Source organism: Balaenoptera musculus, chromosome 7, assembly GCF_009873245.2.
Source record: "Balaenoptera musculus isolate JJ_BM4_2016_0621 chromosome 7, mBalMus1.pri.v3, whole genome shotgun sequence".
Lineage (NCBI taxonomy): Eukaryota > Metazoa > Chordata > Mammalia > Artiodactyla > Balaenopteridae > Balaenoptera > Balaenoptera musculus.
In genome coordinates, this window is record NC_045791.1 from 68,945,751 (window position 1) to 68,968,780 (window position 23,030).

The 23,030-nt window shown below is 39.3% G+C and overlaps 1 protein-coding gene across 2 annotated transcripts in view; it reads left to right on the forward strand.

Moving 5' to 3' along the window:
- Positions 1-3,128: 3,128 nt before the first annotated feature.
- The window catches only part of C7H2orf88 (chromosome 7 C2orf88 homolog), a 31,291-nt gene continuing 11,389 nt past the window's right edge, over positions 3,129-23,030 (forward strand). The window contains exons 1-2 of one of the 2 annotated variants that reach the window (XM_036858009.1): positions 3,250-3,335; positions 3,417-3,630. The gene's annotated coding sequence lies outside the window, so the exon portion shown is untranslated. Of the gene's footprint in view, positions 3,336-3,416; positions 3,631-23,030 lie in introns of both variants that reach the window. The other variant, XM_036858010.1, reaches the window with a different exon arrangement.

The window sequence follows — 23,030 nt, forward strand, 5'->3', positions numbered from 1 at the left end:
CTTCACTATCAGAAAACAGATGGCATTTGACTGATATGCTAGGAAGAGCCTTAGTGGCAGAGAGGTGAGTCCCAGGGCCCAGATCCCTTCTGACGGAGTCTCATCATTTCACTACTTACAGTTCTTTTCAAGAGGAGGTTCCCTCCACCTGGCTGGCATGCCCTCCATGCTTCTCCCGGAGGTGTATGCTTTGACTGGTCCTCCTGAAGCAGAAGTGGAAGTTTGAGGTTCTCAGTGTTTAAGTAGAAAAACCAGTGGAGGGGATCAGCTACCTACCTCTCTCTGACCTGTCTGGAGTGGAAGTGGAAGTTCTAGGGCACTGGGAGTGGAAATGGGATTTCTTTAGGAGGGAAAGTGTATGGGGCAGGGGACGCCTGGATTTAATCCTATTAATTGCAAGTTTACTGTTGGCATGCAGTCCTCAATCCAGCTCAATATACCTCTTCCCTGTCAACAGCATGGGCTGTGGTGTCAGATCACTTGTGTTCAAATTCTAGTATTTTCTCATAACTGGTTTTATTATTTTTATTTTCCATGCTCTTCTGGTAAAAAGAAAATACATTGAACACTGCTATCGCGCAGGCACCCTCACCTTAACCACGTTCGAGTTAGGCCCTCTTCAGGGTCCTTCCTCCTCTCTCTCACTTTGCTCTCCAGCTTTTTAAAAGTTGTATTCTGCACACTTTCAAAACCCTACAGTCGGTCTCTGCCACCATCGGCTTGAGGAGCTCTGTGTACCCACCTCCTCCGCTCTTGCTGCAGCCAGGGTGAGAGGGTAATAGGAGGGCAGAAATGATGGGGCCCTGACTCCCAGCTCCTGGCTGGCTGCCTGAGAGGAAAGCCAGGATTTTTGGGCTCCGGCAGCAGAGGGCGCCACGTCTCCCCGCGGCATCTTCCCTCGGGGCTTAACAGGCGGTACCATCTTGACCGGAAGCACGGCCTAGAGTCCTGAGGAGAGGCCAAGGCCCCGGTCACCTTTTGATGTCCTAAGGCTGGAAGCAGGCCGTCTCTCGGAGGAGCTTGGAGAAGCATCTTCTGTGGCCAAGTTCATCCGAAGTGCCTGGTAAGCCCACCCGGCCGCCCAGGAGCCCCAGCGAAGCCTTGCCTTTCGCGGCGCAGCCTGTGAGCACCGCCCCAGACCCGGGGTCCTAGTGAGGGACCGGCCCGGGAAGACCCGCAGAGAGAGGAGAGGGCTGCTCCTGGGTTTTTCTCCGTCTTGGCCAGACCCGGGATGGTGGAGGGTGGGCCTGGCCTGAGTCTGGCCGACGCGGGGAACTAATACTTGGTAAAGATGATAACAGCGTATCTCTGAACTGTGTGAGACACAGGAATGTACGTGTTCACAAGTTCTTTCTTTTCTGGTGGACGCCAGAGACTCGTTCTTCGCCCTTTACTGCTCTGGTAACTGGGAAGTAAAAGTACAAATTTTTAAGTTTCTCTTTTCTCACCTTGAGCTCATCATAGACTGACACTGATGTCTCAGTGTGGAACCCAGAGGTCTCTTACCGGTCACTGCAGTACTAGGTTGGTAAAAGCTTAAAGTGCGAAGGGAGAGGGAAAGCAGTGATGCCTTCAGTGAAGAATTAGGCCTAACGGTGGAACCTTGCATTTGATCATAATTATTTAGCATGATATGCCTGAAATATATAGAACTAAATACTTGTTTATCTTAGTATAGTCAACTGGAGTACATTAGAAATTGATACTGATCAGACAAAACAGTTCATATAAGTATATTCACATTCTATGATTGTCAGAATGTGCCTACTCCAATCCATTAATATTATCATGAAGCAAAATGACATTTCTGAGCTACTGTCTGTACATAAAAGTTGCCTTAGTTAATTTAAGCATAGTAATAAATAGGAATGTTTGGTTCATTTAAAGTCTAAAAATATCTGAACTAGATTTTGTATAATTTATGCTTCTCAATCCCTCTGCAATCTAGGCATATTCTTTACTATGTTATACCTTTAGAGAGCTAACCCTCATGTTAGTCTACAGACTGTGAGCTGTGTAGGTTCCAGTCTGTCTTTTTCGAATTTAGTGTTGCCACTGGACTCTGGGCTTCAGTGTCCTCACTTGTAATGTAAAGGAGTCAGCTGAAGTTATCACCAAGGTCTCTTCAAGCGTGAATTTTGCATGACTAATCCATAGAACACAACTAAAATAATGGTTTTTTTGTAGTTCTCTTGGGGCATTTACTATTGCTAGGAATCATGCTGGAAAGATACAGGCATCACATGGAATGCAAAAGGAAACGCAACTGAATAATGGCCATGTTTTGAGATAGAGACTTCAGTGCCAAAAAAAAGCGAGAAAAGGATGTTTTGTTAGTGGTGTTTTAAGGAGAAACATGCTTGGAAAATGTCCTTCAGTATTTCTGGATAGAGAAGTACCAAATGAATGTGTCCTTTTAAAATTACATCAAGCGCTTTTGCTCTGCATACTCAAGGTGCAAGCTAGTTAGGAAGGGCAGAGCCCCTGACCTACGCCTGAACCGCGTGGAGTTTGAGGTCAAAGCGGGTTTGGCTGCTAAGCCTGGACCCGGGCGCCGGAACCCCTAGATGGGAAGGCCTCGGTGAGGCTGCCGCGAGTTCACCTGCACATGGGCTCCGCGCGGGGGCCACGAGCACCGGTTCTCCCCAGGGCAGGCCCCCGCCCAGACACCAGCCCCTCCTCTCACCTGGGCAGAGCCCAGGACGGTTAGCAGCCCACGGGGCTCCGTCAGGGGCCAGGGAAGTGAAGTGACTTGCTCGCATATGTTTTCTTCGAAATTCGGGGGTCTAATTCCTGCCGGGCTGGGGAATGACCGCAGTCTGGGTAGTATATTTAGGGTGGGCGTGAGGGCGGTGGCCGGACGCAGCAGCTTCACGGGCCAGCTCCGCCCCTGCCCGGGACCGGCGCTTGCGGACGTGACCGTGGCTGCCCCCGCCGCCCGTTACTCGAGTGCGGCCCGCGGAGGGCGCGCCCTGGAGCCGAGCGCTCTCGGCCGCCACCTGCGGCGCCGGTCGGCCGGGTGCGGGGCGCGAACCCGCCAGGAGCGCGCGGCGGGCGTGGCGGCGGGAGGAGGAGCCCGGAGCGCGGCCGAAGGACACCCCGTCCTCCAAATGCTGCCACTTGACTGAGCCGGCCGCTGGCGAGAAGGCGGCGCCGCTGCCCTTGCAGCCGGACCGCACTCCGCTTTGTCCCGGGCCTCAGCTCGCCGCCCGCCCAGACGCCGACCCTCCGCGGGGCAGCGCCGGCCCGGGAGCTGCAGGAGCGCCGGATGCCTGCTCGGTCCCCGCCGCCGTCCAGACGCCCGAGGGGCGCGCAGCTGCCCGCCGACTTGTCGAGTAAGTGAACACCTGGGAGGTGGGCGACCCGTGTGTGTCCGTAGGTCTCTGCTCGTCAGTTTTGCCTTTTTTGATTTTCAGTGGCAGAAACCTGAGTTACAGGAGGCTTTGATTAAACCATACCTTTCTCGGCCAGCTGCCTCGGCTACAGCCTCGTGCCTCCGGCTCCTAATTAAAGAACTTAGCCCCAGCTCCTTCCACCTTGTTCTGAGCCCTCAAATTCAAGGTTTTGCTTTATGAGTTGCAGTTTTATCTTCCACTCGATCCTTCCTGCCTGAAGAGTAAAGATTTTTAGGTAAAAGATTTGCCTATGAACACTTAATTTGTATGCCAAGCTGTCAAGCTTGTGCTCTGAAAGGCATGTCAGGAGCAAAGTGTGAGCTCCTTTTTTGAGCGTTGGGAGCCTGAATCTCGAGGTGAATTATGATGCACATGGGAAATAAAGCAGAGTTGACGGTAAGATCCTTCAGCTGTTAGCGAAGAGATCTGAGAAGCAGAGCAGAACAATCGGAGTTTGTTTCTCTTATGTTTCCCGTCTGCCCCCTCCCCATCCTTTATGGAAATAGGTTAGCAAAAATTATAAACTAGTAAACGTTCTCATCAAAGACCCCATCGTTTTAGGATCTGGTATTTATGGTATTTATCTTAGGGAACATTTTAGTTAAGAATTCAGAGGAATAAGGAGTCTACTTTGATTATGACAAAGTATAAATCACATCAAGATCAACAGTTGAATATACCTTTAATTTTTGGACGAGGCTGTTTTCAAGTATCTGATACAGGTACCATGTATATAGATGGGAAATAACATTAACATTTAGGTATTCTGCCTGATGTCTTCAGCAGAATGGTCTGTTAAAACAGTAACTTCAGTTTTTAACTTGTTTTGCCATCAAACGAAAATTACTTACGAGGCCCACAGTCTTATAACAAAAGGGTACTTTAAAATCACAGACCAACCTCCAATCCATTTTAACATTCCCTCTGTTGCACTCCCGACAGACCAGCCACACTTTGAGGGAGCACTTCAGTGACAGGGAGCTCACTGCATTGTGAGGTATCCCTCCTTTCTGTTATTGTTAGCAAGGCCTTGTTTACACTGAACTGACAACTGCTTCCTTGGACCTGTTTCTCATTAATCCTACTTTTGCCAGTAGCCCTCCAACTTGTGAAATTATGTGTAGAACTTTTCAGCAGAGAAGATCTAAAACTTTCATCCATCTGAAAGAGTCTATGACCAAAAAACTGTTAAGAAATGAAAAGTCTAGGTGGTACAGAGTAAGACTTCCGTTTCCTTTACTTGACAGCCTTTCAGATCCCTGAGCTTTGGCTTCCTCATCTGTAAAATGGGAATAATAATATACTCTATCTACCTGTAGGGTTGTTGTGAGAATCAAATGAGATAATGTTCATAATACTTAGCATAATTGCCCAGAAGTCAGTAAATGTTAGTTATCTTCACCAAGTAATATTCACTTTAATGCGTCCTTCCTTACCTAAGACCTTTCTCTGTGCTAAAGATCCTTAGCCCAAAATTGAATGCATTAATTCAGACTAGTCTGAACAGTGCAGAGTACAATGAGTTCCTATCTTCAAACAAAATCATGTAATTTTTTTTTGATGTTCTTACTTTTTTTTTTGGTTTAATTAATTTATTTTAACATCTTTATTGGAGTATAATTGCTGTACAATGTGGTGTTAGTTTCTGCTTTATAACAAAGTGAATCAGCTATACGTATACATATATTCCCATATCCCCTCCCTCTTGCGTCTCCCTCCCACCCTCCCTATCCCACCCCTCTAGGTGGTCACAAAGCACAGAGCTGATCTCCCTGTGCTACGTGGCTGCTTCCCACTAGCTATCGAAAATCATCTAATTTTTAATTGGCTTTTGTAGTAAATACACCAAAGTTGACTAAAAAACTCACCACCACCACCCCACACACACTTTGCTGTCAAGGTAGGCTTTATTCATTCTTTAATTATGCAGTTAAAAATTTCTTGAATATGAACATTTTTTTCCTTGTCTTCTATTACTTTAAGCCTCTCTCCAGTTTGCAGTTTGTTAGATGTGTTTTAACCTTGATTGTGGCATTCATCATGTTAACTCTGCCTACTGATTTTGTGTCACCTGCACATGTGGTGAGTTTGTTCACCAGACATTCGAGTCATTGGTAATACATGGGACAGGTCTTTTTGCCATGATGGCACATCTAGAAGCCCGTGGCACATAGAAAGTCCTGGACTTTTGGAGCCTGACTACTAGCTTTGTGACCTTGAGAAACTTCTTTTCCATATCAATAAAATGAGGTTAGGAACGTCTGCCTTTCAGGTAATTGTTAGAGTTCAAAGTAATGTACTGAAAGTGCCAAGTACAGTACTGGTTGGGAATCTATTTGGCCCTCAGTAGATATTGCTGAGACAAATTAATTAATCAGCTGAACTCAGCTAGCACTGTCCTTCAGATTAAACTATTCTAGCCCATAGGTCAGTCTTCTTCATAAGGACATTATGGGAATAATTTTAATCAAATGCTTTGCTTAAATTAAAGATCTTGAATATTCTCTGGTCTACCACAAATGAAATGATGTTAGTTTAAAAATTACTGATTCTTAGTAAACTCCTAGTGCCTTGAAATCCCCAGTATTTTTCCCCCTAAATATTCCCCGTTTTCTGATTAAATCTTGAATTTTGCCAGAGATTGGTATCAAATTAACTGGTTTGTAATGCCTAGGAATTCTATTTTTTTCCTTCAGTTTTGAATTTTTAAAAAATTAGGGGGAAGAAGTGTGTTTGAGTCTCTAGCCTCTTGAGACTTCCCTCCTTCTCCATGTTTTTCTGAGGTTGTCAGAATATTTCTGTGCTTACATCTGCCGATTCTCCCTGGAATATAATTCACCAGATTTTGAAGACGTGAATTCTTTTAAAGTGACTTCTTCTGCTTGTACCTTGGTTCTCTCTTAATGAGGTTTCTTCTGTCCTTTCCAGCTTAAAGATCATTTGCTTTTAAGAAAGCAAAACAGTTGCTGAGCAGTTCTGTTTTCTTTCTCTAATTAATTAATATACCATCTGCCTTGGATTTGGAATTTTATTTTTTAACTGGAGCCTGTTTTCCATAGTAAGAGTGATATGAATAGAATGGCATTCTAATGTTGAAAGTTTGGGGAGTAATAAATAACTAGTCAGTATCTGGTATAGGAAGAGTCTGTACTTTAAGAATTAATTTATTCCTTATAAATTAATAGTTGTGAAATAAAGGATGTTTCACAAGGGGCTGAAGATAACATAAATTAGTGAAGCTGTATGGGTGCCAGACACAAGGGAGTGTACAGAGTCCTGTGAACTGGAGAGTGAATGCCCAGCTTAGAACTATTCTAATTCAGAGCAGTTGGAACATTACACTGGCCAAATGAAAACACTGGCCCTAACACTACTGGGAGTTTGTGGCTTTTGCTTGTTGTAAGTGCCCTGAAAGAGGTAGAACTACGTATAGTTCACTGTTTTATCCCCAGCATCTAACACACTTTGAAGCACATGGATATTTGATAAATAGACAGACTTTAATTAGCATTCATTAAGTGCCTCTATGTGGAGAACTGTTCTGTGCAAAATAGCAAAAGGAGAAATGGCTACTGCCCTTGAGGAATCTTTAATCTCATTTGGGGGGGCAGCACTTATAAATTAAATAGGCTGGACAGGAATTCAAGAAGAATTCTGGATAAAGGTTTGAGGAATTCCAGAAAGTCTGCCTGAAGGAGACGGGGATTCCCCTAGCCTTGAAGATGGCACAGATTTGGTTTACGCAGGGAAGAGGGGAAAGGGTGCCGGGTGGAGATATGGGGCAGGTGGTGTTTTTCAACCTAAGGGAAGGCCAGAAGGAGAAAATGAGCATGGGTGTGTGTGGTAAGGATAATAGCTTGAGGGGGGAGGAAGTTTCCTTGGATTAGTGAGAAATTATATCCAATAGGTAAAAAGGCTTTTTAAAAAAAAATTTGGGGGGCGGTTTCTTATTTACTTTTTTTTTATTTTTTTATTTTTTAAAATTTTTATTGGAGTATAGTTGCTTTACAATGTTGTGTTTCTACTGTACAGCAAAGTGAATCAGCAATATGTATATATATATCTCTCTTTTTTGTTTAAATTAAATGTACCTCTGCCCCACCTTACCTCCACTCCCCACCCTGAAATATTATACCATCAGCTACAGAGAGTAGGAACTCTATAATGACTCCTTAGGAGTGTGGTATATGTATCATGAAAAAATTATCAAAATTTAAATAGCAAAACTTTCAAAATTCTTGGTCCTTTGACCCAGAGTCCAAGTGGGTTTGGATACCATGTTTTTCCATGTCTCCATTATAAGACTAATGGTTCTTTTAAGCATTCAAAATTACGTGTACTACTGCCTGGAATTTAATTTGGTGCATAGCACTTAACACTTTTAATATTTATGCCTCCTACTTGTTCTAAAATATTTGAGGTGGTTCCACTACATAACGTAAAGACTAACTAATCTTGAATATGTAGGGAAGGAAAAAAATCATCTTCCTCTCCTCTCTTAGGGTCATTGGCTGGGCCTGAAAATCAAATTGATAATAGATTAACAGGAGAAAAAAATTAATTACCTAGGTATGCATGGGAGTTCACAAAGAAATGTGATTCAAGGAAATGGTTAGAATTGCGGACTTCTGTATCATCTTAACAAAGGGTGATACAGTGTGGAAAGGGGCTAGACTAAGGAAAGGCGGTTGGGCTTCTGGCATGACAGTGAGTTCTGAGAGGGTGGCTAGGAAATGTATGATAAATAAGGGTTGTTTGTTTTGCAGATAAGAATTGTCTCCAGAGTGGTTCTCTTCTTGGTATAGGAGACGGAGACACATTTACAAAGGGAAATTTATGCCCTGCTTTTGGACAAAAAAGGTGGAGGGCAGAGAGCTAATTGCCTTTGGCTCAAAACAAGCTTTATGCATTGTCGTGACAAACTCTGATCCCTCTCAAATTCCTTAATGACGATTGAGATAAATAAAATTTAGTGGCTCAGAAAAATGTCAGTTAAGATTGTTTGATCAATTAAAATGACCAAGATTTAGGTATTTTGGACCAACCTCGAGTTAGAAACTACTTATTAAAGTTCAGGCTTCGAGTGAGGCAAAGTGTCTACCCTCCGTGAATTCATGGGCTTGTGAGAGAGACTGACAGATACATCATCCATTCCAGTGGAATGGGATATGCATTCATACTGAAATGTAATTCCACAAGGATCTACATTTTTTAGGATTGTTTTGGAGTATATGGCTTCCACCTTTAAGGGAAGTTTTGAGATTGGGGTGTCTGATGTGTTTCTTGTGGGTGGACTTTTGTGGAGGGGATTGGAAGAACTGTTCAGAACCAGGGAGTGTGAATTACCCAAAATAATCTACTCAAATGTCATCTTTTCCTTCCTTTTCACAGTGTTTTCTTCCTTCCTCTTACCTCATTATCAGTTTAGTAATAATAGTAGCAGAATAGCTGCTGCATTTCTATGGTGCTTTATGTTTTTCCTTTATCACTATTCACGAGGAATTTGGGGCAGGCATTATTACCCTCAGTTTAGAGATGAGGAAGCAGAGTCTCAAAGAAGCAAAGAAAAACTCCTGTGGTCACATAGCTAATTAAATTCCTCTACCCTTTTTTAGACAAAAGTTATGTGAAGAACTCTGGGTAGAATCTGTTGGTTTTTCTGACTTTTCTGAGCTCGAAATGACACAAGTTTGCTGTGCATGATAAATTTCTCTCCTTAAGCCCAGTGAAGTTCAAAGAAAACTCTATGAGAAAAAGATTTTATGCATTGATTTTGAGTATAAAGTCATTTTGTTTAGTGGAGCCTTTTGAGTTTGGTATTTTGTAATATCAAGGTGTCATTTTTTAAAAGAACCTCATCAGGATCTTGGATGAATGACCTGTCTGCCCTCAGAGAAATGAGAAATGGCTTGACAAAAAATAATTTTGTTTACCAAATCCTAAAATCTGAAACAACTTTTCTCTTCTTCCCATACATATAGCTTTAATAAAAAGCATACTTTATACTGTATATAGAAAAACACGGCCCCCAAAGTTGATATGGGCTAGAATGTAAGGTTCAAGCATGTTTAGGTAGATCACAGATGGTAAATATTGAGTTTATGGGAGATACAGGAGTTGCTCAGCTTTTTAATATTCTAATTTATTTGTAAACACTGACCTTCAGGAACCAGTGCTATGGAGCACATCTATCATATCCCCTCACAAACTTGTTCTTGCTTCTGAATCCTGCATTAATTTAACTCTCATATGACTCAGCATGAAGCCTTCTTCTTTAAAAAAAAGAATTAGAAATACTATAGTTTTATTGACTTGCTAATTGAGTGCTATCGCCTAGATCTTGTTATGGGTCCAGTGCTATTCTGTCTCTTCGCAAAATGGTTGAGTCTCTTATTAGCATTAAATCTTGGTTTGAAGCAGTAAAATGTATTATATCAAATTATTAGTTCGACTTTTTTGTAAAAGATATTTCTGATGATAAAAAATAATATATGCATTTGAAAAAAATTGGGAAACAGCGAAGAGCATAAAGAAAAATTTAAATTACTATAATCCCACCATCCAAAGAGAAACACTGTTGATGTTTTCCTGTTTTCTATTCTTTTTAAACCATATATATTCTAAAAATTGGAATCATACATGTATATTATAGTCTTATGCTTTTAAAAATTAACTATAAATTCTGAAGACTTGGAAGAATCTAATCTTTGTAAACTTTTCTACTATGTTTTAGGAGGCAGATTGTAATATTGTCAATGTTTGGTGTCATTTCTTTAGCTAATGATAATTACACTTAAAATTATATGGTAGTACAAGGCAGGCTTATAACAGTCTTGAAAATATTTTCAATGAATGGAAATGTTGTAGGAAATTATTAGTTCGAATAACAAATAGTACACAGTCTGTTTTTAAACAATATTTTTGTTATTAACAGGCTGAGTTTTTAAATTGTTTTGCTCTGGATAAATAAACCATTTGACCAGTAATTTTAAAAGTTAACATGTGAACATTTCCTCATGTTACTAAATATTTTTTAAAGTTATTATTTATTTTTGTATCATGAACTACCCTAAAACTTAATTACTTAAAATAACAAACATATAGTTATTTCACAGTTCCTGTGGATCAGGAATCTGGGTACGGCTTAGCTGAGTACCTCTGCTTCAGTCTTTCACAATCATATTGTCACTTGGGGCTATAGTCTTTATCTGAAGGCTTAACTGGGGGACAATCCCTTCCTTGCACACTGCCGTAGAGAGATTTCCTTCAGTTTCTTGCTTTATGGGCCTCTCTGTAGGGCTGCTCACAACACAGCAGTTGGCTTCCATTAGAGTGAGAGACTTAGTGCAAAACAGAAGTCATGGTTTCTTTGAAACCCAATCTTGGAAGTGACATCCCATGGCATTTGCTATATTCTTGGTAGAAGTGAGTCATTAGTCCTATATTTAAGGGGAGGGGATTAAACAAGGCATGGGAATTCCAGCAGGCAGGGATTGTTGAAGTCCATTTTAGAGACTATCTGCTGTAGTTATTAATAGTTCCATAATATTCCAGGATACAGACATATGATAACAAACCTCTTATTGTTGGACATTTAGGTTATTTACAACTTTTCTTATTATGAAAGGGCTTTCATGAAAATTTTTACGTATAAATATTTGTCTACAACTCTGATCGTTTCTTTAGGATAAATTTCTCAAAGTGCGATATTTGGGTTAGGGCTTTTAACATGAATTGTTATGCTACTGTTGAACCAGTTTGCACTACTAACCTCTGTATTTGAGAGTGTCCATTGCACCACATCCACTATAAGACAATTTTTTGAAGAATGGGTTTGTAAAATAAATTGTTCCATAATTAGGCAGTTTACTTGAATTAGCACATGTCATGAAATGTGAAAGGAAGGCACTGTGATACAGCAGCAAGATCCCTGAAACTAGACTCAAAAGATATGGATTTTAGAACAGGCAGTGTGTTTGGTCTCTCATACAATGTCATCAAGGTCACATGCTTCCCCAGGCAGGATATTTAACCTGCTTACATATAGAGTTATACATCAATGTATTTTGTAAAATGAGGAAAAATAATTCCTTTCTGATGTATAAATTATAAGACACGAGGGAAAGAGGAAAAGGGAAAATGCAAATGAGATATGCTCAACAGAAACAGAGGTAGATGGATAATTTACTCTGAAAAGCTCCAGACACTTGGTTATCATTTGTAACTTAGGACTGTACACACTCTGTTGCTCTCTAAGAGGACTGGAATTTTATTTAAAATATCTAGACTTAAATTATTTAAATCAATTAACATTTACTGAGGCCCTTCATTGTGCTAGGCATATAGAAGTGAGATACAAAGATAAACAATTACTTATTACCCATCTTCTTTCAGAAAGAGTTTAAGTGGTATGGCCATATTCCTGCCTTTGAGAGTCTAGGCACAGACTTGTAAACAAGCAGAATGAGAAAAGTACAGTGATGGAGATAAATATGTTATGGAAACCCAAGAGAGGGATAGAGTAATATTAGGTAGTGGGAAGGCCTTTACACAGAAGTGTACTTGAGACAGACACTTAAGAATGGGTCAGTTTTTAAAGAGAAGATATCTGTGTGAATAAGGAGGGAAAAAATAAGAAAGCCCTTTTAAAAGAGAAAGCATTTTACAAATGTGATGTAGGAGTTTATGCAGTAAATAATTGGCTTAGTATATAAGGATGAGTGGATCATGATTTTCAAATTATAATGAATTGAGGATTGAGCATTCATTTTTGTGTTTTATGTTTTATTAGTTTCATGTTCTGATTTGGGCTCAGATAACCTAGTTTCAGCTACAGGATCTAAAGAATAGTCCAGTTGTAAAAAACTAAAGGCAATATTCTGACATTGTTACCCTGTTCCCTCCACTCCTCACCTCCATTTAACAACAGTTGCCTAAGGAACTGGCTTCAGAATTTTACAGAGCTTAATTCATGTGTCATGAGTACATTTGTGTCATTTAGTTAGGACATGACATGACTGAGAAATTAGTACAGAATATAAAGTTTAAATGTTTTACAATCTTAGTGCTGACCTAGATCAGGTTTTCTTCAACTAGTTCGTCAGAAGCTACTTTTCATTTCCCGCAAGTATTTAGATTACAGGGCTGGAGGAATTACTGCAGACTGAATTCAATCTTTGTAGTCATAAATAGGAGTGGTCAGGTGAAGCCAGACTTGTACCCAGAGTTAAGCCTGTTTGTTTTCCTTCTCCACCTGGAGGATCTGGTAAATGAGATGAAGCATTGACCCCTAACTTAGATCTGGCACCCAATTCTAACTCTTTAATTCCCAAATGACCATCAGCATTCTTAGGTTATAATTCTCTTTCCTTAATTATAATCCTAAAACATAATAACTAAAGCACTTAAAATAATAATTTGATGTTAGTAGGTTTAGGGGACAACCTAAGAGAGAAGGAAAGGAAATAATACTTACTGAACACTTGAACACCTTCCATGTTGCAAGGCGGTTCTAGATGCTTTACGTGTAGAAGCGCACAATTTTTACGATGAATGTCTGAGGTAGATTCCCAGTTTACAGATGAGGTGATACCACACAGCTCTGCTCAGGTTTATTAGAATCTCTTACATCGTCCTTTCATTTATCAATGTTATTTTCTCTGCCTCTCCATTGAGAAAATTTGGCCCCAAATGTGACTTCATGAAGAGCCCCCTGTGACCGCCCTGGTGTTGAGCAGCTGCACGCAGCACGTGCTCTGTGTGCCTGAGGACGAAAGCAGCTACTAAGTTTCCAAAGACTGTACAGTAGTGCCCCTGAGGTGACCTTCAGATGGACCGAAATCACATTTGCTGTATTTTCTAGCTTTTACTTTTTTGTATTGAGTTCATTTCTGTTTGCCAGTTTAACTGGTGTCATTTGATCCTGTTATAAATGTATAGTCTAGGTCAGTGACTGTCAGTATTACCAGTACAAAGTCCTCTGTTTACTGTCCGATTTTCATGGACCCCTACAAGAAGGAAAATATACTCTTAGTATCCAATATTAGAGAACAAATAACGACAAACCTTCTGTTGGGAACTTCATTATTGTTTTTAAATGAACTCAGTTATATTTTTTAATGAATTGGCATTTTAATTAATTGCATCTACATTGAAATTTGAAAGACAGTATATTCATTATGCTTTTAAAGACTATAATGTGGTTTTATCAATATTATATAGATATTTGCATTAATTCAGGGCTAGGGCCCATTTTAAGGTATAACTTGAGATATAAAATGTCTTAAAACCTGTTTAAAGGCTTAGAAGATGATCTGAAGTAGAACAACAGTAATAAGCATTTCTGTTAATCTAATATTTAAGAAAGACTTTCAGGGATTTAGCAGCCTGTTCATTTCCAGAGCAGATTTTGGAAGTTACTTTTTTTTGCTAGAACTGTATGGTCTGGCCCCCACTCATATTCAAGTTTTGGCTTTTTTTGTGACACCTTCCCTGGCATATTCCCAGGGAGTTTACTCAACAGGCTCAATCTGATGACACTGTATGCAGGACGGGGGACCACAGCTCCAAGATGAACTATGGACTGCGGTAAACTGCATCTTCTGTTTGAAAGATCTGATAGAAGACCCCGTAGTGGCTAGACCCATTCCTGAGGGAAGTGCCAGGGCTATGGCCTGACACACTTTATATACTCAGTGCTTTGAGGCTTCAAAGTAACATTGAGGGAACCAAGTAAATGGGGCTTTCTTTTCTTTACGTATGACTCTGATGTGTATGTATATATGTATGTGTGTTGGGATTTGGGGGAGGGAGTGATGGGAGAAAAGGCATCTTTATATTTTATTTTTGCTGGCAGTGGCATGAACAAGTGGCCACTTCACATATTAGGACAAGGGTAAAACTAAGGATCCTTTCTGGGCATCTGCACTAATTATAGCCTGAATAAGTTGTCATCTCATTCTCACTCTGTCTCCCACTGACTTGATTTTGTTAAATAAATTTTGAAAGCACTTATACTGATGGATATTCGTGCTGAACACATAGTAGAGACTCAATAAATACTGGCTAGATGGTTAAGGAACGTTCTCACTGACAGCTCTTTATGTATCTTAAGATTTTTAACTATAGTATAAAAGAAATTGATTTTCAGTATTTTTCAAAAGTGTATTTTAAAAAATATTTTATACTTCTGTATCAGCTAGTTACATTGACAAGAGAGCCAAAATACTTTTTTTGGCTAATATCCAGCATTAAATGTATCATACCTTCAACTGATAGCCATGGTAACTTTTCAACCTGACTGATGAATAATACAGTCTAAAAATTAACTTACAAGAGCTCATCCCACATGCTGTCCTAAGAAGACCAATTATATAATCTGCTCAACTATTGACTTGCATTACTAGCTAACATTGTTGAAACTTTATTTCTTCATTATGAATCAACTATCTTATTAGGGGAGAATGAAATTATACAAAGCTTATTCTTCAGTGCTATATAGGTTGGGATTATCATTGCCTTTTTTTAAAGGTCATTTTATTCACATTTCATTAGTTCACATCTATAATTTTATTTATTTATTTATTATTTCCTTATTTATGGCCACGCCACGTGGCTGGCAGGATCTCAGTTTCCCGACCAGGGATTGAACCTGGGCCACAGCAGGGAAAGCGCTGAATCCTAAACACTAGGCCACCAGGGAACTCCCTATCATTGCCTTTTAAGACGTCTGTCAAGTGTTTGAATAGCTGCTACCATGAACAGTAGTAGCATAAACTTTTTGTTTTTGTCTCTGACTTTCCTTTCAGGATTACTCTTCCTTACTCATGATAAATCTCAAGAGGCTTCTGTAGAACAGAAATCACAGAATTAAAATCCGCTTAACAAAAATATGGGGTTACCAATCCTGTTCTATCAGAGCAACTGCCTCTTCTAAGCATGTGATGATGAGTAATTCCATTAGACAGTTACTGGACCAGTTGATTACATAATGGCATGAATGTATCTGTGTTGTTTTATCCAAGATAGGACCAGAAGGCCAGAGTTGACAGCTAGTCCTAGGTAGTGGTCTCTGGGAGCCTGGGAAGCTCCAAGCCATAATGTCCCTGCTGATGGAGACCAGGTCAAGGACTGGGCCAATGAGCAGAGAGTAACAAGAGACCCTGGGAAGGAGCTACACTGGTCTTTGTTCGCCAGAATTAACATCAAAACTAGAAGTGGGGAGGGAGGTTCTATAAATTCAAGAGAGGGAGGATGTTTAACACTTAAATACTATAAGCCATGATTGGATAAAGTATTATTAGAGCAACTGTTATTCCCAGAACACTGAATTAGGAATGGGAGCTCCATGCTACTTTTATGGATATATCCCCCATTTGCTTATCCATTCACCTGTTGATAGACATTTGAGTTGTTTCCAGCTTTGCCTGTTGGGAGTAAAGCTGCTCTGGACATTGGTGTACAAGTGTTTTGCAGACATGTTTGCATTTGTCTTAAATAAATACCTAGAAATAAAATGGTGGGTTCAGTTCTTTAAAGTGGTTGTACTGTTCTCCACTCACACCAGCAGTATAGGCATTCCACATCCTCACCAACACTAGGCATTGTTGGGCTTTTTAATTTTAGCAGTCCTAATGAGTGTATAATGGTATTGTTGTGGTTTTTTTTTTTTGGCTGTGTTGGGTCTTCGTTGCTGTGCGCGAGCTTTCTCTAGTTGTGGAGAGCGGGGTCTACTGTTCGTTGCGGTGCGTGGGCTTCTCATTGCAGTGGCTTCTCTTGTTGCGGAGCACGGGCTCTAGGTGTGCGGGCTTCAGTAGTTGCAGCATGTGGGCTCAGTAGTTGTGGCATGCAGGCCTTAGAGCACATGGGCTTCAGTAGTTATGGTGCATGGGCTCAGTAGTTGCAGTGCACAGGCTCAGTAGTTGTGACTTGCGGGCTCTAGAGCAGGGGTCCCCAACCCCCGGGCCGCACAGAAGAAGGTGAGCAGCAGGCGAGCGAGCAAATCTTCATCTGCTTTCTCCCCATTGCTCCCCAGTGCTCACATTACCACCTGAACCATCTCTCCCCGCCCCATCCATGGAAAAATTGTCTTCCACGAAACTGGTCCCTGGTGCCAAAAAGGTTGAGGACCGCTGCTCTAGAGCGCAGGCTCAGTAGTTGTGGAGCACGGGCTTAGTTGTTCCATGGCATGTGGGATCTTCCCAGACCAGGGATCGAACCCGTGTCCCCTGCATTGGCAGGCAGATTCTTAACCACTGTGCTACCAGGGAAGTCCTGGTATTGTTGTTTTGAAAATACCTTTTTAATTTTTAATTTACATACAGTAAAACTGACTTTATTTTGGTGACTAATTCTATGAGTTTTGATATATGTATAGATTCGTATAGCCACTATGACAATCAGGATATATAACAGCTCTACCACCCAAAAAAATTCCCTTTTGCTGCCTCTTTGTAGTCACATTCTCCTCTTACCCTAACCCTTAAAAGCCACATGTTATCTGTCCCTATAGTTTTGCCTTTTCCAGAATCATGCATTATGCAATACATAGAATCATGCAACATGAGACCTTTTAAGACTGGCATCTTTCAATCAGCATAATGCCTTTAAGAGTCATCGATGTTGGTATCAGTATCTTTGTTGCTTTCAACTTTTGGCAATTATGAATAAAACTGTGATAAATATCTGCATAAAGCTTTTTATGTGAACACAAATTTCATTTCTCTAAATACCTAGGTGGGTTGGGTTATATGGTAAGTGGATGTTCCAACTTTATAAGAAAATGCTAAGCTGTTTTCCAGAGTGGCTCATTTTGCATTTCCACTATCAATGTATGAAAGAAAGTTCCAGTTGCTCTGCATACTTACCAGCACTTGGTATTGTACTTTTTAAAATTTTACCCATTTTAATAGATGTACAGATGTATCATATCATGGTTTTACTTTGCATTTTTCTAAGGCCAGTATGTTGAGCATCTTTTCATGTACTTACTTGCCATCCATAGATGATGTCTTGGGTGAAAAGTCTGTACAAATCTTTTGCCCATTTTAAAAATTGGGTTGCTTTCTCACTGTTGATTTTTGATAGTTATTTATCTATTCTAGATTGAAGTCATTTTTTGGGCAAATGATTTGCAAATATTTTTTCTCCCCATCTGGGGCTCATTTTTTATTTCCTTAACTGTGTTCTTCTCAGAGCAAAAGTTCTCAATTTTGATTTAGTCAAGGGTATCAATTTTTTTTTTTACGGTTTATGCTTTTGGTGTCGTATCTAGAAACTCTGCCAAATCCAAGATCATGAATATTTTCTGTAATGTCTTGTAAAAGTCTTATATTTTACATTTAGATCTATGACTCCTTTTGAGTTAATTTTTTGTATAAAGGGTAAGGTATAGATCTTTTTTGGGGGGGGGGGGCATATGGCTGTCCAGTTGTTCTAGTTCCATTTGTTGAAAAACTTACCTTTTTTGCACTGAATTATTTTTGCACATTTGTCAAAAATCAATTGACCATATTTTTGTGGGTCTGTTTCTGGACTCTTCTATTCCATAGATTTGTGTGTCTGGCCTTTCACCAATATAGCACTGTCTTGGTTACTGTAGCTTTTAATCATTCTTAAAAGTGGGTAGTGTGAGTCTTCCAACTTTGATTTTTCTCAAAATTGTTTTGGCTATTCTGATTTCTTTACATTTCCATATATAGTTTAGAATCAGCATGTTTATATCTATAACACATCCTTCTGGGATTTTGAATGGAATTTTGGAATCAGTTTGTCAATGTCTACAAAAAAGCCTCCTGGAATTGTGCTTATATATATATATATACACATATGCTTATATATACATACATATATATATATAAAAATTGGGGGAGAATTGACATCTTAATATTATCTTCGAGATCATGAACACTGTTTATTTAGTTTCTTTACTTTTTCTCAGTAACAATTTGTATTATTTACATACTGCATATACAACATACAATGTAGTTTTCTTTCATACATTTTATTAAATGTATGAGTTCATATTTTTTATACTATTTTTTATACTAAGTTCATATTTTTTATACTATTGCAAATGGCACTAATTTCATCTTTCAATTACTCACTAAGTATACAGAAGTATGTTGATATTTATATATTAATTTTGTATCATGAGACCTTGCTAAAATTATTAGTTCTAGTAATTTTTTCATATATAATCCTTAGGACTTTTTACATATACAGTCTTGTCATCTGCAAGTAAAGGCAGTTTTTTTTTTTTCTGATGACCTTTATGCTTTGTATTTCTTTCTTCCCTCTAGTACAGTATTAAATAAAAATTGTGAAATAAATAAATAGAAATTGTGAGAATGAACATTGTTGCCTAGTTCCTATCATAGAAAAAGTTGTTCAGTCTTTCACCATTACACTTAACATTAGTTTGAGGAAGTCTCTCTTATTGCTAGTTTGCTGAGAATTTTTATCATGAATGGTTGTTTTATCAAATTTGTTTTGCATCTATTGAGATGATCATCTGGTGTTCTTTTTTATATTAACACAGTGAATTATATGTATTGAGTTTTGAATGTTACATTCAAAATTTACATTGCATTCTGGTATAAATCCCACTTGGTCATGATGTAGTAACCATTTTAAATATGCCGGATTCAATTTGCCATTTAAAAAAATGATATCTGGGTCTGTGTTCACGAGGGATATTGGCTTGTAGAGTGTTCTTTTCTTGAACTGTCTTTGCTTGTAGTAACAGGGGAATCCTGACTTCATATAGAATGAATTTGGAATCCTCTTCCTCTATTTTCTGGAGTTTGGGTAAGATTGGTATTCTTTCTTTCTGAAACGTTTGAAAGAATTTAGAGCTTTAGAGTTGCCATTTGAGCCTGGAGTTTTCTTCTTGGAAAGGTTTAAGGTACAAATCCAATTTCTTTCATTGATATACAGCTATCAGACTTTCTATTTTCTCTTGTGCCAGTTTTGGTAATTTGGTATGTATAAAGTTGTTCATAATATTCCCTTCGTAGTCTTTTAATGTTTATGGAATCTGTAGTAATGTCCTTTTTCCTACACACATATTGGTTCTGTGTGTCCTCTCATTTTTCTTGATCAGACTAGATAGAGACATCTATTTTATTAGATCTTTTTAAGGAACCACCATTGGTTCCATTGATTTTTCTCCATTATTGGCCCTTTTCCTTTGCTTTGTTTTCTGCTCTCATCTACATTATTCCCTTCCTTCTACTTTGGGTTTAATTTACTTTTCTTTTTCTAGCTTTTTAAGGTGAAAGCTTAGATCACTGATTTAATCCTTTCTTCTTTTCTGTCACAAGAATTTAAATCTATCACTCTCCCTCTAAACTTTAAAACAGTGCATTTTTAAAATGTTGATATGTTGTGGTTTCTCTTATTTGGTTGAAAATATGTTAATTTCCTTGTGATTTCTTCTTTGCCCCATGGGTTATTTAGAGATGTGATATTTAGTTTCCAAGTATTTGGGGTTTTCCTGGATATTTTATTATTTTTTATTAATTCTTTGGTGGTTGGAAAATATAAGATTCCAAGCTTTTGAAATCTGTTGAGATCATTGTGTAGTCTATCTTGGTGAATGTTCTATATGCATTTTATAAGAATATGTATCCTACAGTTGTTGGGAATAGTCTTCTATAAATGTTACCTCAAGTGGCATCATAGTGTTGTTCAAAACTTGAATTCCTTATTTTTTCCTTTGAATATTCTATCAGTTACTGAGAGAGTAATGTTTATTTCTGCCTTTAATTCTGTCAGTTTTTTCTTAATGTATTTTGAAGCTCTGTTATTAGTTACATATACATTTATGATTATCATGTCTTCTCCTGACACATAAAATGTCCCTATTTCTGGTAATACTACTGGTCTTTGAAGTCTGCTTTGTCTGATAGTCATACAGCCACAGCAGCTTTTTATACTTCTTGTTTGCATTGTATGTCTTTTCCAACCCTCTTGTTTGCAACCTGTATATTTGTATTTAAAGTATATCTCTTATAGGTAGCATATAGCTGGATTTTTTTAATAGACTTTCTTTTTTAGAGCAGTTTTAGATTCACAGCAAAACTGAGCAGGAAGTACAGTTACCCCCTTCCTGCTCCCCTCGCCCCCTCCAACACACAAGCCTCACCCACTATCAACATCCCACTCCAGAGTGTTACAGTCAATGAACCTGCATTGACATATGATCACTCAAAGTCTGTAGTTTACATTAGGGTTCATTCTTGGTGTTGTACATTCTGTGGGTTTTGACAATTGTATAATGGCACATATCCACAATTATAGTATAATACAGAGTAGTTCACCACCCTAAAAATTTTCTGTGTCCACCTATTCAACCTTCCCTCCTCTCTAACCCCTGGTAACCCCTGGGCTTTTTACTGTCTTCATAGTTTTGACTTTTCCAGAATGTCATACAGTTGGAAAGCTTGGCTTCTCTGGCTTAGTAATATGCATTTACGGTTCTTCCTTTTCTTTTCATGGCTTGATAACTCATTCTTTTTAGCACTGAATAATATTCCATTGTCTGGATAGACCACTGTTCATCCATTCACCTCCTGAAGGACATCTTGGTTGCTTCCAATTTCTGCAATTATGAATAAAACTGCTATAAACATCCATGTATAAGTTTTTGTGTGAACATAGTTTTTCAACTCATTTGGGTAAATACCAAGGAGTGTGATTGCTGGATCATATGGTAGGAGTATGTTTAGTTTTGTAAGAAACTGCCAAACTGTCTCCCACAGTGGCTGTACAATTTTGCATTCCCACCAGCAATGAATGAGTTCTGTTGCTCCACATCCTCATTAGCATTTTGTGTTACCAATGTTTTGGATTTTTGCCATTCATATAGGTTGTAGTGGTATCGCAATGTCATTTAAAACTGCAACTCCCTAATGATATATGATGTTAAATATTTTTTTCACATGCTTATTTGCCATCAGTATGTCTTCTCTGGTAAGGTGTTTGTTCAGATCCGGTGTCCAGTTTTTAATCAGGTTGTTTTCTTATTATTGTTTTAAAGACTCCTTTGTATATTTTGGATAAACAATCCTTTATCAGATATGCTTTTGCAAATATCTTCTCCCAGTCTGCCTCCCAGTCTGTGGCTTGTCTTTTCATTTTCTGGGCAGTGTCTTACACATCTTCCTTTGAATGGTATTGAATTTTATTCTTTGTTAGAATGGAACTGTTTGTTTGAACTTAGCCCAGTATGGCCCGTGGGCTGGCTGCCTGTTTCTGTAAATTAGGTTTTATTGGAAGATAAAAACCATTGCCCATTTGTTTACATATTAGCTATGGCTGGCTCTGCACTACAACAACAGACCTGAGTAGTATAACATAAACCATATGGCTCACAAACCTAAATTATATATTAGCTAGCCCATTAACAAAAAGTTTTGTCAACCTCTGCTCTAAAGTTCACTCCTAAAGTGGTCTCAAATTTCTTTTTTGTTGTTGGATATTTTGTCTTTTTTAATTAATTTATTTATTTTTGGCTGTGTTGGGTCTTCGTTTCGTCCGAGGGCTTTCTCAAGTTGCGGCAAGCGGGGGCCACTCTTCATCGCGGTGCGCGGGCCCCTCACTATCACCGCCTCTCTTGTTGCGGGGCACAGGCTCCAGACGCGCAGGCTCAGCAGTTGTGGCCCACGGGCCCAGTTGCTCCGCGGCATGTGGGATCCTCCCAGACCAGGGCTCAAACCCGTGTCCCCTGCATTGGCAGCAGATTCTGAACCACTGTGCCACCAGGGAAGCCCTTGTCTTTTTAAAAAGTTTTTATTTTCTATTGGAGTATAGTTAATTAACAACGTTGTATTAGTTTCAGCTGTGCAGCAGAGTGATTCAGTTATACATATACATATATCTATATCCCTTGAAGAGGAACTAAAGGTCCTTGACTTTGTTTCATGGCTAAGCTATTATTATTTTGTCTTGCTTCACTGTTTTCCTTTGTTTCTGCATTTGCTCTTTGGCACTCGGGGAAGGCCAAGGAGGCTAAAGCTTTTCTATAAACTAGAAGCCGAGGACACACAGGTCTGTCCCTAGGAAGGCCCTGCAGGGTCCTGCTCAGCTTCAGTGAGACCCCATGCAAATTTCTGCCTCCCTCCCAGCTCCTTTTACTCTTGAACTCTCTTGTAATTTCACCTGCTTCAGTATCTCAGCCTCTGCCTCTGCGGCACAGCAGAATTGCCCCTCTGCTTGAATCAGATTCTCAGGCAGAATCTCAAGAGGATCAATTGTGGGGTTTAACATCATGTGTTTCCCTTCTTTTGGGGATCAGAATCCTATGCTGTTGTTCAATGTCTGAAAATAGCCGCCCACATATATTTTGTCCAGGTTTAAAGTTATTTTTGGTGTGAGGGCAAATCTGGCACTACTTTTGTCATGGTAAGATAAAGCTGCTTTTGCAAAACCAAAGATCTTAGAAAACACAGAATGTTCTCATGATTCTTCTCATGGACTTTTATTTATCTGACATTCATTGCATTCTAATCATTTTCAGGTTAACTAAGTCCAGTTCCCTTAACAATCCCTCATAGTACAAAACAGATACTACGTTAAGTCATTACATGTTAGAGGTGCACAACCAGGCCAGTTCCTGTCTTCTAGGAGTTCAGT